We start from the raw sequence: 13740 nt of genomic DNA, 5'->3' as shown, positions 1-13740 counted from the left end.
GCGGCGCGCGGGCGTCGGCGCGGGCGTTCGAACCGGCGCTTGGCGGCGTTGCCATGGGGATGCGGCCTGGCCGCCGCCTCAGGCGCGTGAGTTGATCGCTGGACTCCGTCGCCCGCCTTGGGGCTCTCCCTTGCCGGCGTCGTCCTCTGCTGTCCGCAGACAGGGTTGACCGAGGAGGCATTTGGAAGCCCCAGAGGTGAGAAAGGGCGGGGGAGAACCGGGGCGGGCCCGGCCTGTCGGGCGCCTTGCGCCTGCCCGGCTGGAGAGGCTGCGCGGGACGCCCGCCGAGCGCGTGAGCAGGAGGGCGGTTGTGAGGGAGCCGGGAGTCGGCCTCTCCGGCTGTCGGAACCCCTTCTCTCCTACCCTTCATCCGCGGATCCCCGCCGTTTCTTCAGCGTTATCGCGAGCGCCACTGCTCGTCTTGCCTTTGGACCCGTAGCCTGCCTGGGACCTCTCAGAGCGCTCGTATTCGGGTTATTTGCGGACTTCCGCGAACCCCATTTTCTTCCCTGCTCCCACATAATCCTGAGGTCTTCGAGGCAAGGCAGGCATCTTTCGCAATGTCTTACACATAATAGATTTTTCAGGAAGTATTTGTGGAGTCGAATTGAATTCACCAGATAGATGGATTCCCCTCTGTGCCCCGCCCTGTTTTCCCACCCCTACGGAGATCGTTTTTTTGTGTTCATGGGGGTAGGGGGAGGGCACCCTAATCTCATGCAGAAGGACTCTTTGTGTAAGGGGAAGGCTTTTTGGATGGCCTGCTGCACCTCTTCCCGCATTGTGGCTCTTGGACTTGGTCTCCCAGTGCTTGTATTCGACTCCCTGTCTGCTGGAAAGAAACCATCTGTTGTCGCTGTTTGCCGAAAGAGTTGAGCTCAGCGTCTTAGTGACCCACAGCTGTGGTCGCATTTTGTGTTTTGAAAACGTTTCAAGTCATTTTCTCCTTTGTGTGTGTATTCTGCGTGTCGTGTCTCTGCTTCAGTGTATGTCACAGCTGCTTCCGTGGCCTCTGCATTCGTCAGGTGTCCATAATAGAGCTGCATCGCCAAGGCTGCTTCGTTGTTAACTCGTGAGACTGTATATTGGCAGTCTGTGTTGTTGGTGATTCCTTTATCAAAATCATAGCTCAGTGATGACTTTAAATAAAAAGATTGAAAAAGTCGGGTATAGCAGCTACATTCTTATTACCCTCTTATAAAAGTTTGAACGCTACCTTATAGCTAAGCTGCAGATCTATGACGTGTAATGGAAACCCGACTGGGGCTTCAGGGTTTGGTCTTGGTTTTGTCTCACTCATTCACTGTGGCTAGCTTTGCAAGTCATTTAGCGCTTTGAGACCTCACTTTTTTCCATTTGGAAAATCATAGGGTTGAATTAGATTATCATTCTTGTGGCTCTACTATCAGTTTAGTCAAGCAGTTGATGCCAGGTAGACATCACACACTCAGCCTCCTAAAAACCGAGCAGCTGGAAGGAATCGCTACCATTTACTGAGCATTTACCCTGTGCAAAGCACTATATCAAAGGCTTAATATAAATATTACATTTTTCTTAACATAGTACATTAAGGTGCTGTCTATGTAGCACTTCATTAAAAACTTTTGGTTTATGTTGTTAATGAAAATCTTTAACTATTCATAGTATGTCCCTGGGGCAAACTAGGGCATGATCCTCTCATCTTCCAGTTTAGGAGAAACAGCAGCAGATTCTTTGGGTGCAGTTTTGTTGCTTGTAAAGTGAAGGGTTAAACTCTTCTCAGATCCCTTACAGATCTGTTAATCCACTTTCCCGTGCTGTCTCAGCAGACCTGTTCATCATTTGTGCAGAGTAGATCCTCAACAAATTTTATTAAATGAATTGTAGAGTTCTGCTTCCTGTGCTTTGAGTGTTGTGGTCATTGTATCCTTCCGGAGTTGTTGTCTCAAGGATTTTGAGGTTCATGTCCCATTAAACAAGAAGACTTCAATAGGCATAAACTAATAGTAATAGGTACCGTTTGTATTGGAAAAACTCAGTTTTCCACCTGTGTGTCTTTTTCCTGTGTAGGAGAAAACCTCAGTTCTTTCCTGTGTGTCTCCTTCTGTGTGACTACTCACACAGAACGCTTCACTTCTGACACTTCCGGTCATAAAATGTGGGGGTGGGGGGAATTTCCCCCCACCAAGCAGTTCTCTGTGACACCATCTGAGTGTCCTACAATTAACTCAATCTAACACTGTCTACCTGGAGTTAGTGTCAGATTCCACAGGTTAAGGGCTCAGTCCCACAGTAGTGCTCCCACACCAATTCAGACGCCAATCAAAAGTAGTTGGTCCCCAGGTTACCCACTTCTGTCTGATGTGGCTACAAATCAAAGGTTCCCATGACCCTCTCCTCAGATTTGATTAATTTATTAGAGCAGTTCACAGAACTCAGAGAAACACAATTATGTTTACCAGTTTATTAAAGGATATGATAAACGGTACAGATCAATAGCCAGATGAAGAGATACGTAGGGCAAGGTCTGGGAGGGTCCCGAGCACAGGAGCTTCTGTGCCCATGCAGTTGGGGTGTGTGACCCTCCCAGTGTGGATGCGTTCACCAACCTGGAAGCTCTCAGAACCCTGTACTTTTGAGATTTTTATGGCGGCTTCATCACATAGGCATGATCAGTTATTAACTTAACTGCTCTGGAGAATGGGAGGTAGAGCTGAAAATTCCAAGCTTCTAACTATGGCTTGGTCTTTCTGGTGACCAGCGCCCATCCAGGAGCCCACCCAGAGTCCCCTCATTAGAACAAAAGATGCTCCTAGTGCTCTTATCACTTAGGAAATTACAAGGGTTTTAGGAGCTCTGTGCCAGAAACCAGAGTCAGAGACCAATATCTATTTTCTATTCTCTCATACGCTTTTATTGTTGAGTGTTTATGTATCAGACACTGGATTTAGCACTTTATTTATATTATCCCAGTTAATCCTCACAAAAGCAAACATCTTTTCTAAGCCACTGCCATTTTTTGCCTGTTGAACTGCAGTAGCTACCTAAGTGATCTCTCTGCTTCCATTTTAGCTTACCCCCTACAATCCATTCCCCACAGAACTGGCAAAGTGATCTTTAAAGATCATGTCCTTTCCCGTAAAATACTCCAATGACTTCCTGTTTCACTTTGAGTTAAAATCCAGGCACCCTTATATGACCCAATAGACCCTATGTAAGCTGGCCCCTACATTTCTCATACTGCTCTCCCTCTCACCTGTGGTGCTAGAGCCAAACTGGTCTTCTGTTGACTACTTGATCACGCCATGCTCATTTCCACATTAGGGCTAGTGTGCTTGCCTGGAATGCCCTTCTTCCTGATCTTTACATGAATGACTCCTTCATATTATTTCAGATTTCACCTCAAATGTCCCTTTCTGAATGAGGCTTTCTCTGATCATCCAGTGTGAAGTAGATCCTTCACCCTGCTTTATTTTTTTCATAGCACTTATCACTATCTGAAGTTTGTGTTGTTTATTTGATTGTTGATTATCTCCTCTCACTAGAATAATTGCGCCTTGAGGGCAATGACCTTATCTCTTTTGTTCACTGCTATGTCCTCAATGTCTAGAACAGGGCCTTGCTCATAAAAGGCCTTCGAAAACTATTTCTTGAGGCTTGGATGAAAGGTTCTTGTTGGAACTGTGACCATAGCTGTGTCCATAGCAATTCATTTGAGTAATAAAACCTTGTTTCGTTTTGTTGCCCAGGATCAGTGTGTCTGGGCACCAACAACTGGCAGAGTTTTCCTGAGCAATCAGATTGCCCTGATACAAAAGTTTCTACCACCTATGACTACATATGGTGTCAAATGCTTTTGCATAGTTTTAAAAACAGTGTAGGGATAATTATTCATTTATTCGTTAAATAATTATCAAGTGTTTATTATTTCCAAACACTGTTCTAGATACTGGGGATAAAAAGATTAATAAGAAACGTTTCTTGACCACAAGAAGATCATATTCTAGTGGAGGAAATAGCCATACTCATACATAATCATTATAGAATGTAACTGCAATGACAGAGATAGGCAAAAGGTATGATACAAACAAAGAAGGGATATCCAACCACATGTAGAGAGATCAGAAAAGACCTCATTTGTGTTTTAATCATTGAGTAAGAGACAGGTAAACTGAGGTTTGGTGAGAGTGGGAAGAGGCTATTTAAGAGCACAATGTGAATAAATGCACAGAAATAAAACAGTCTAAGAAGTTGACTCTCAACTGAAGAGAGAAATGGGCTAGACTATAGGCTTTGTAGGACTTGCTAAGGAGCTTGGCCTTTATCCTTTAGATAGGTGACAGGATCCCACTGAAGGATTTTAAATAAGGGAACAGCAGGGTCATAACTGTGCTTTCAAAAGGTTGATCTCTGAGCCAGCCCTGATGGTCTAGTGGTTAAAGTTCAGCGCTTGCCACTTTGGTAGCCCAGGTTCACTCCCCAGGTACAGAACCACACCACCTGTCTGTCAGGAGCCATGCTGTGGTGGCGGCTCACATAGAAGAGCTAGAACAACTTACAACTAGGATATACAACCATGTACTAGGGGTTTGGGGAGGGAAAAAAAAAAAGGAAGATTGGCAACAGATGTTAGCTCAGGGCAAATCTTTCCCTGAAAAAAAAACACAAACCGTATGGCTCTGTAGTGTAAAGGATGGTTTGGAGGGGACAAAACTGAAGACAGAGCAGTTAAGAGACACGTGATGATCTAGGTGAAAGATACTGGGGCTGAAACACCAAGGCTGTGGTGGTAGGAATGAGGATAGCAGAGGGGAAATTTGACAAATATTTATGAGATTAAATTGACTGGACCTGTTGATTAGATTTGGGATTGAAGGAGAGGAAGGAGTCTACAATACTTCTCAGTTTAGCTCTGAGTGACTGAATGGATGGTACCATCACTCACTCCGTCCTACCCGCTCCAACCAAGGAACAGAAAGGTGGAGAGGCAGATTTTGTGGGGGGTAATGAGTTTGGGTATTGACAAGTAGTTCAGATGCTCAATCATGGGGACATTTTGATAGCGATCCCTGCATGTTTTTGCTGCAAGACATCTGTAAGATTGTCGATTTTGTTGTGAGGTGAACTAAAGTTAGACTGGAATTCTGGAAGTACCCAGTTAATATTGCACAGTATCCAGGCCAAAAAGACTCTAGTTGAGATTTTGCCAGCAAGCAGTACTGTGTCTGTTGTAGTCTCTTAAGTTAGTTATCTACTTATGTTGAGATTTGATTGGTTAAAACTAGTGGTATAGAATCATGTAGCCAACATGTGGGTATCCAATCACTTTCTAACACAAATTCATATAGTTGTTTTTAATAAATTATCTATGCCGTGGTTTCTTCATTTGTAAAAAGGGAGGTGATGGTGATTGCCATGTGTCACAAAAAGTCTTGGAAGATTAATCAGGTAGCACAGTTGGTTACATATTAATAATTTAGATCCCAATGAGTGGAATTATTGTTTTAATTGTTCTTTGCTTTCTTAGTGTCACTCCTGTAGAAATAATTTTGGTGCCATTGTGGCAACAGTTCCCAAAAGGATGTAACGTTGAGTAAAAGGTTATCATCTTAGTAATTTATAAAAACTGATTGTAATTGTTATTTTTCCAGTTAAACACGTGAGATATATTTTGTTGAAAGTATTTTATAGCCGTAAAATAGCAAAAATCTGCAAATGACTTCTGCAATTGCATTAGACCAAGCTTTTAAAAATAAAGTACTAAATTTAAACCCAACATTGGTTGCCACCTGTTCCTGGGAATTCTTTCAGAATTAAACCGCTATATTTAGAGAGTAATACTTGCACTGTTTTAAGATAACTGGGTTCAACAATTTTGTTATGTTTATTTTTAGGTGATTGCATCCATGCTTTTCACCAAACTTAGAAACTTAGTAGGCTCGTAGTGGGGCTCTTGAGAAGAATTGCAGTAATTGCAAAACGTTAGCTACTCAACCGTAGATAAACTTGAAACTTTTTTTTCAGTTACGAAAAGAAACAATCTCTCAAAAACTGCTTTTGGGTATAAGTCACATGGGTGGCATCCTGAAATCCGCAGGGAGAGTCAAGAATTCCGTAAGTATCATACAGCCTCATTCCTTTGCAGCTGTTTTAAGCAGTTGTCTAGTATCACCTGTCTTCTGTTGAGATCAGTAGTCTATAGATAGAATAATGCCTAGAGTTTGAAATAACTAATTCCCTTGTTGGAGGAAAAGAGTATATTATTCACCTTTTAATCTCCCACTGATAATACTGAATTTCTTGTGTTGTTAATTAGAGACCTTATGCCTAACATGGGGTGCAGAAACATTTTCTTGAAAATTGACTGAGAATGTTGGATTTGTATTATGTCTGTTTCTAACGGTAAAGTGGGCCCGTGACTATTGGTAATTCCTTAATAATCATTATTATTAGTGGTTGTCTAGGGCTGGTTGGGCGGTTAGTATGTGAACATCCTAAAAGCCATTGAATTCACTTTAAATGGGTGAATTATATCTCAATAAAGCTGTTACATGTATTTTTTAAAGTGGTCATTGTCACAGTTTAGGGGAACACAGATGAAGAAATACTTCTTGGAATCAGAAGCTATTTTAGTCCTTGTATTTTCATGCTACTTCTGTAATAATAATAATAATAAGAGGGTATAATCTGCTGTAAGGCCTACTGACCTTCCTATGTAGTCCCTTACTTTCAGGAACAGCATTTTTTTACTTTCAGGAACAGGATTTTTTTTAAACTTGGAAATATGAATTCTGTAATAATTTTGAATATTTTTTTAAAAAGGCTATGAACACAGCTACTGTAAAAGTTACCCAAAGCCACATTTTTCTTTCCTCTTCACTGTATTCTTTGTGATAGAAATAAATACACCTTTGAGGAAGAATTGTTTAATTTCATAACCATTATAAAAATAACAGAAAGATTATTTGATACTTTGAAATCCATGTACAAGTGAGTCAGGCTGTTTTTCCTTTTTTTAAACAGGCAAGTTTATTTTATTTAAAATAAAGTAAGGATGAGGTTCCTAAGCATTTCAGTAAAATGAAATAGCCTTTGGTTTATGCATTATTAGGCTTATATTGAATTGCTTTTTTTGTTTTTTAAAGATTTTATTTTTCCTTTTTCTCCCCAAAGCCCCCCGGTACGTAGTTGTACATTTTTAGTTGTGGCACGTGGGGCGCCATCTCAGCATGGTTTGATGAGTGGTGCCATGTCCATATCCAGGATCTGAATCGGCGAAACCCTGGGCTGCCGAAGTGGAGCGCGCGGACTTAACCACTCAGCCACGGGGCTGGCCCCTGAATTATTTTTAAAAACTATGGTCATTATACCCACTTAGAATATGTTTGTTATGTCCTTCTAATTTATCCAGCTAAAGCTCTTGAGATTTTCATTCGTCGCCTGAAGAGTCTGAAAAACTATTCAACATGTGCATTCTTGACAATTCTTAACCGCAGCACAAGTTTCTATAGAAAATTTCAATACATTTTTTAAATTTCTTCCATGGTTAATTTTGGTTTTGATGATTATGGAAGTGAATATTTTAGAGGAAGAGCTTTCCCTTTTAGATACTATTGTAACATCTAAAATTTAATAGTATGTGTTTTCTTTTTGGAGTGATAAATATGTTCTAAAATTGGATTGTGGTGCACATAGGTTGCACAACTCTATGAATATACCCAAAACTATTGAATTGTACTCTTTAAATGGGTGGGTTTTATGGTCTGCAAATTATATCTCAATAAAGTTGTTAAAATTTAATCATGTCGTAGAGATATTTGTTGACCCTTTTTTCCCTGTTTCCTCTTTGATAATTAAGTATTTGGGATGTCACATGAATTTGAGAAACTAAAAATAACTTGGAAGCTTTAAAACTTGGGTCATTTTTCCCCAGCTTTTCTGATTAATAAGGAATACATATACCTTAGCTTTAGGTTTTCTACTTTTTTATAGTGCTCAAAAACTTTTATTAGAAATATTGAATAGTCTTGACAATTATTCAAGCAGGCAACAATAGATTCTGATATTATCTTCAAGTTTTTTGAAATTGTAATACCTGCTCCTGGCTTCATGTTAGTTACTGAGTTGTCTCCCCCTAAAAGTAGAAGACAAAACTCTTTTAGCAAAAACATCCTATCTACCATTGGGATTGCTTCGATTTTTTTTGTGGAGAGTACTTTTCCATTGACTCTATATGTATATTTCACTAACTCCTTGTTTTTCTCAGGTTGACTTAAAAAAATTAGACTGATTTAGGCAATTTCTTCTTTTAGTAGCAGATGTCATGTAGGTCAGTGAAAAAAGGCCTATGAAAAGTAGTATGATCGTTTTAGCTTGTTTCCAAAGGCCTAAGACAGGAAAATCACACAAAGTGGATTTTCCACAAAGTGGGAAATCTCTTCAGCCTCCATATGTTATAACATAACATATAAAATAACAATGACACTATATAATTTTATTTTATGAGAAATTCTAGAAAATACAACTCATCTTTAGTGACAGAAAGCAGGTCAATGATGACCTGGGGCCAGGGGCGGAGGAGAGGATTGAATGCCAGAGGGCATTAGGAACTTTCAGAGGTGATTGATGGGACTGTCTGGATTGTATTTTGCTTGTTATGGTGGTTACGCTGGTATATATTTGTCAATACTCAAAGAATTGTACACTTAAAATGGATCTAGTTTATTATACATAAATTATATCTCAGTGAAGTTGATTAAAAGAAAATCAGTTAAGACCATACATACACATGACTTATATTTGTGTCAAGTGTTGATCTTTTGATATGTAGCATCATCTAATATCTCCACATTATATATGGTAATAAGGCATTATGTCAACTATTTATGTCAGTGAAGGCGAGAAAAGTACTTACACAGTCATCATTGGTGAAACAGTTTTAAGTTAGTAGAAGCCCACACATAGTATAACTATTCGTTAGTATATTTTGCAAATATAATACATCTATTCTAGTATCTCTAATCCCTTACCTTTTGATTCTGTGTCATATATTCAGCTTTTCATCAATCAAATAATAGAAACTATCTTTTAATAGTGTTAAAAGTCTTTTATATGGCATGTCTGTCTGTTTCTAATAAGTCAACACTTCCTACATGCCAGGCCCAGTGATCCAGTGCTGAATAAGAGAGCATGGCCCCATCCTTATGGGGTACTTTACAGTTTTCAAATTAGTTTTACATAAATATCTTATTGCATCCTTTGAGAGAGGAAAGTGAAACTCAGAGCAACTAAGTGACTTTGCCCAAGATTACAGAGCTAAATGACTGAGAGTTATCTGATTCCAAGTTCAGTTTCAGGCAATACTTACGTGGGTAGAGCTACATAATTTAGGTAGATGAATGGAGAGTTTGAGGGAGCAAGATAAATAGTTGGATCGTATGCACATCCTGGAATGTGAATAAACTTCCTTGTGTATAAAGTTGCACGTATTCCCCTTCCAGTTTCTTATCTTGGTGGCAGAGAAAATGAAGTTTGAATTTCTGCCAAATGGATTTCTTCCAAGACTCTATTTCTGATTGTTACCCCAACAGCTGAGACCTAGCAATTTCTGGGTTTGTTACAAAGGAGAACTCTGCATACTTGTGGCATTGAATATGAGTGGGCCCTACATGTGAAAACCTGCCCATCTGGCTCCCATTGGATTTTGCTGATTTGCAAGGCATTTTCCTGGTGATGGCAGCTGTGAGAGATTCCATGCTGCAGCACAGATCTGCAGGGAGCCGCTCATCTGCTGAGCAGGGTAGATAGTGGGCCTCTTAGGGGACTAGCGATGGGGTTGTTTTCGCAGCTACTTCTGAAGGAGGCAGAATGGAATAGTGGAAAGAACATGGGACTAGCCATGAGAAGACCTAAGTTCCAATCTTAGAACTGTCACTTGAGGGTTGTGTTACCTTGGGCAACTCACTGATTCATTCCAATCTTTCTCTTCATAAGTAAAATGAGGGAGTGACGTATAATACAGATAAATCTCAAAATCATTATGTTAAATGAAAGAAGCCAGATACAAAAGAGAATATATTGTATAATTCCATTTATATAAGCTTTCAAAAAATGCAAACTAACGTATAATGACAGGAAGCAGGTCAATGTTTGCCTAGGGCCGGAAGCAGAGGGAAGGATGGAATGCAAAGAGACAAGGGCAATCTTTTGGGGCTAATGGAAATATTCTGTACTTTAATTGTGGTGGTGTTTTTACAGGTGTATACAACTGTCAAAACTCACGGAATTATACACTGTCGTGCACGTACACCCATAAAAGGGGATTCTGAGGCTGTTTCAGGGCTTATTAAGCTTATTGAAATAGATTTGGATTGTTTACCGTGGGTACAGGAGGGGAGAAAAGCAGCACAGATCTGTATTTGTGTTGTGTGTCTATAGTCTCTATATTTGCCCTCTTTGCTCTAGGTTCCCAGGAAAGTTATAGCTAATATATTAGGCATGCTTAAACACTAAACAAAATCAACAGTCATCAACCTTGACTTCTAAGTCTTCCTTTACCCATGTGTCATTTTTATCTGAATCTTTATGAACTAGTAATAGTAGAGGACATTTGAGATCAGACAAATTTCTTAAAATATTTGAAATACTTAATTTAGTAAAACTTTTAGTCCTATATTCCATTTGTCTGATTGTTGTGTTTCTTAGTGGTTATTATATCCTATCACCTTTATGTTGAGGAATTCCATTTACATCTGGATAGTCACAATGTGATAAAGGTTTCAGTGGTAAATTCTTAACTCCGGTATATAAGGTCAGGCACAAGAAATAAAATGGAAATGACCTGACACTCCCTACCCCCCTACTTCTCATCGTATATTCTGTTAATGATTGTAAATGCCTCAAAGTTCTTAATAAGTCCTTCCAGAAGCCACAACTAACTGTTTGGAGTTGACACGGATGTTGAAAATTGACCTGGAAAGAAAATAGTTGGCCCTCCGTGGCCAAGGGTTCCCCACCCACAAATTCCCCATCTACGGATGCACCCAACCCCAGATTGAAAGGCCTATGATGGTTGCATCTGTACTAACATGTATAGACTTTGTTCTTGTCATTATTCCTTAAACAATAAGGTATAACAGCTATTTACAGAGCATTTACATTATATTAGGTATTATAAATAATCTAGAGATGATTTAAAGTATACGGGAGGATGTGTGTAGGTTATAGGCAAATACTACACCGTTTTATAAGGGACTTCAGCATCCACAGATTTTGGTATGGGGGGATCCTGGAACCAATTCCCCACGGATACTGAGGGATGTCTGATTCAGTAACTGAAATATTAAGTGAGTAGTGACCAATCTGGATTAAGCTACTTGTGGCTGTGTAGAGCTGTTCTTGATCTCCAAAGGGAAGAGAAGGGCCAGTGTGGTGTGCTTGTTCTTTCCCTAATACCCAGGCCCTCGCTGCGTAAGACTTACTGGGAATGTATAACCTTTGGCTGGATGTGGGACAATGGGTACCTGCTTCTAAAACAAAGACATATTTCTTGGAGGAAAGACAATTTTAGGTTTTGGCCAGGAAATATGCAAGGTGAACCTGTCGGAGACTAAGGTAATTGATTGAAACACATGGAATATATAAAAACCCATGAGTTAAAAGTGAATTTGAAAAAAAAAAGACACCCCCCTCCCCCCCAAAAAAATGCAAAACCAAAACCCTATAAGAACTCACTGGACACCATCCAAAATAACTAGGGCACTACTCTTTACTCTGAAAATTGGAAATGAAAAGGAAACAATACCTTTATGTCTGCCTTCATGTAAAAACACTACTTTGGATAGTCAAATGGTCCTAGTTGTTGACAGGAAATTTCCACAAAGAATGATAGATTCAGAAAAATCACAATTTTGCAACCCGTAATGAAATAGTTGGTGCAGGTAGCAATCATCAGTGGGTGAAACCATTGGATTGACATTGATGAGAGAACTTTACAATGAAGGAATCAAGCTGCAATTTGCAGACATTTGTTTATGTTCCAATGTGATGTATTATGAAGCACATGGTAACACCTATGAAGTATTTTTGCCTGAAATATGTAACTTGATTCTAATATAGAGTTGCCAGATTAAGCCAAAACAACAACAGGACACCTAGTTAAATTTGAATTTTAGATGAACAGTGATTTTTTTTTGGTATTAAGTAGGACCTATACTTGTAAGATACTTGGTTTCTGCAACAAGTCAATGGAATAGAAAGGAAAAAAGAAGGAATGGGGTACGGCCCTCTAAGAAAAAAAGACTTAAGAGACATAATAACCAAATGTGTGGACTGTGTTTGGATTCTGATTTGAACAAAAAGGTATTTTTGCAAAAAGAATTTTTAAAATATGTATTTAAAGATAAATCTTTTTAAAAGATAAATTTTTAAAACTTTTTATTTATTTATTTTTTTGTTGAGGAAGATTGTCCCTGAGCTAACATCTATGCCAGTCTCCCTCTATTTTGTATGTGGGATGCCGCCACAGCATGGCTTGATGAGTGGTGTGTCGGTCCGCACCCAGGATCTGAACCTGCGAACCCTGGGCCTCTGAAGTGGAATGTGTAAACTTAACCACTACGCCACTGGGCTGGCCCCAGAAGATATTTTTGAGATAATTGGGGAAATTAGATTATGGACTGAGTATAAGATAGCAAAGAATTATTTTTAGTTTTATTAGTTACAAAAATGGCATTGTGGTTATATAATAAAATATCCATTAAAAAATTAATTTAGACGTGAAGTGACATAATGTCTGGGATTTACTTTTGAATATTTCAGCAAAGAAAGGATAGAGGAAGCAAGTGTGGCAAATTTTGATAATTGAAGAATCTAGGGTGGATAATCAGGCTTCTGGGTGCTGAGGAAAATCCTCTTAAAATGATCCTTTGCTCCCATCCTCTTCTACCTACTGAACAGTAAACCCAATAATACAAATTAGATAATAGATCAAGATTTTAAGAGTAATTTACATTGAAATTGTCAATTTAAAATGACCCACCAGTAGACAAACACTATCTTTACTTTAGGGGTTCACTCCAACAGGGTTTTTAAAATGGAATTCTGGTTTAACCAGATTAAATAAAATATTTTAGTAAAGCACCTAAGCATAGTGCCTAGCATAAAATAGAACTCAATAAATTTTAGTTTAATGAAATCATCAAAGTAGTATAACTGTGGACTATCTGCTGAGATAATAGGATTAGCCTTGTTATATAAAATGTTTCTTTGAACTATATGAAGTGTTCAGGGTGACGTTGGTAAAGACATTGTGTGTATTGGGCTGTTCTAGGTTCTAAGGACCGTGACATTATCTCCATTACCATGGGTGATGGAACTTGCAGAGAGGAAACTGAGAAAAAATAGCTCCATAGCTACATAAGCAGGCTTCCTGGAATCTTTTAATCATTTGCCTTGGGTAAAAAAGTAGAAATGATGGTACCTTTCGTCCTTTGTTTTGTCTAAGCAGATTCTGTTCATTCAATAAGTACTCGTTGAATACCTATCCAGCACAATGCTGGGCTGAGTGGGACTGTATTGCCTTTCTCTTTAAGAATTCACACTATAGTATAAGGCAGAGCCACCTTACATCATCTGTGGAACAAGTCTGGCAATAAGTTAATAAGTTAAAAAGTTAAAAAATATATGAGTCTGTAATAAATGCCCTATCAGTTTTACAATCAAAACGCTTTTGGAGAGAGAAATCACATCTCCCTGGGGTAA

The 13740-nt window shown here is 39.2% G+C and overlaps 1 protein-coding gene across 2 annotated transcripts in view; it reads left to right on the top strand.

Moving 5' to 3' along the window:
- Nucleotides 1-25: 25 nt before the first annotated feature.
- KIF24 (kinesin family member 24) overlaps nucleotides 26-13740 on the top strand; it is a 60463-nt gene continuing 46748 nt past the window's right edge. The window contains exons 1-2 of one of the 2 annotated variants that reach the window (XM_070590282.1): nucleotides 26-196; nucleotides 6004-6093. The gene's annotated coding sequence lies outside the window, so the exon portion shown is untranslated. The remainder of the gene's footprint in view (nucleotides 197-6003; nucleotides 6094-13740) is intronic. The other variant, XM_070590283.1, reaches the window with a different exon arrangement.

This window comes from Equus przewalskii, chromosome 22, assembly GCF_037783145.1.
Source record: "Equus przewalskii isolate Varuska chromosome 22, EquPr2, whole genome shotgun sequence".
In the NCBI taxonomy this organism is placed as follows: domain Eukaryota; kingdom Metazoa; phylum Chordata; class Mammalia; order Perissodactyla; family Equidae; genus Equus; species Equus przewalskii.
The sequence above is the reverse complement of the archived record's forward strand: the minus strand, read 5'-3'. Positions and strand labels throughout refer to the sequence as shown.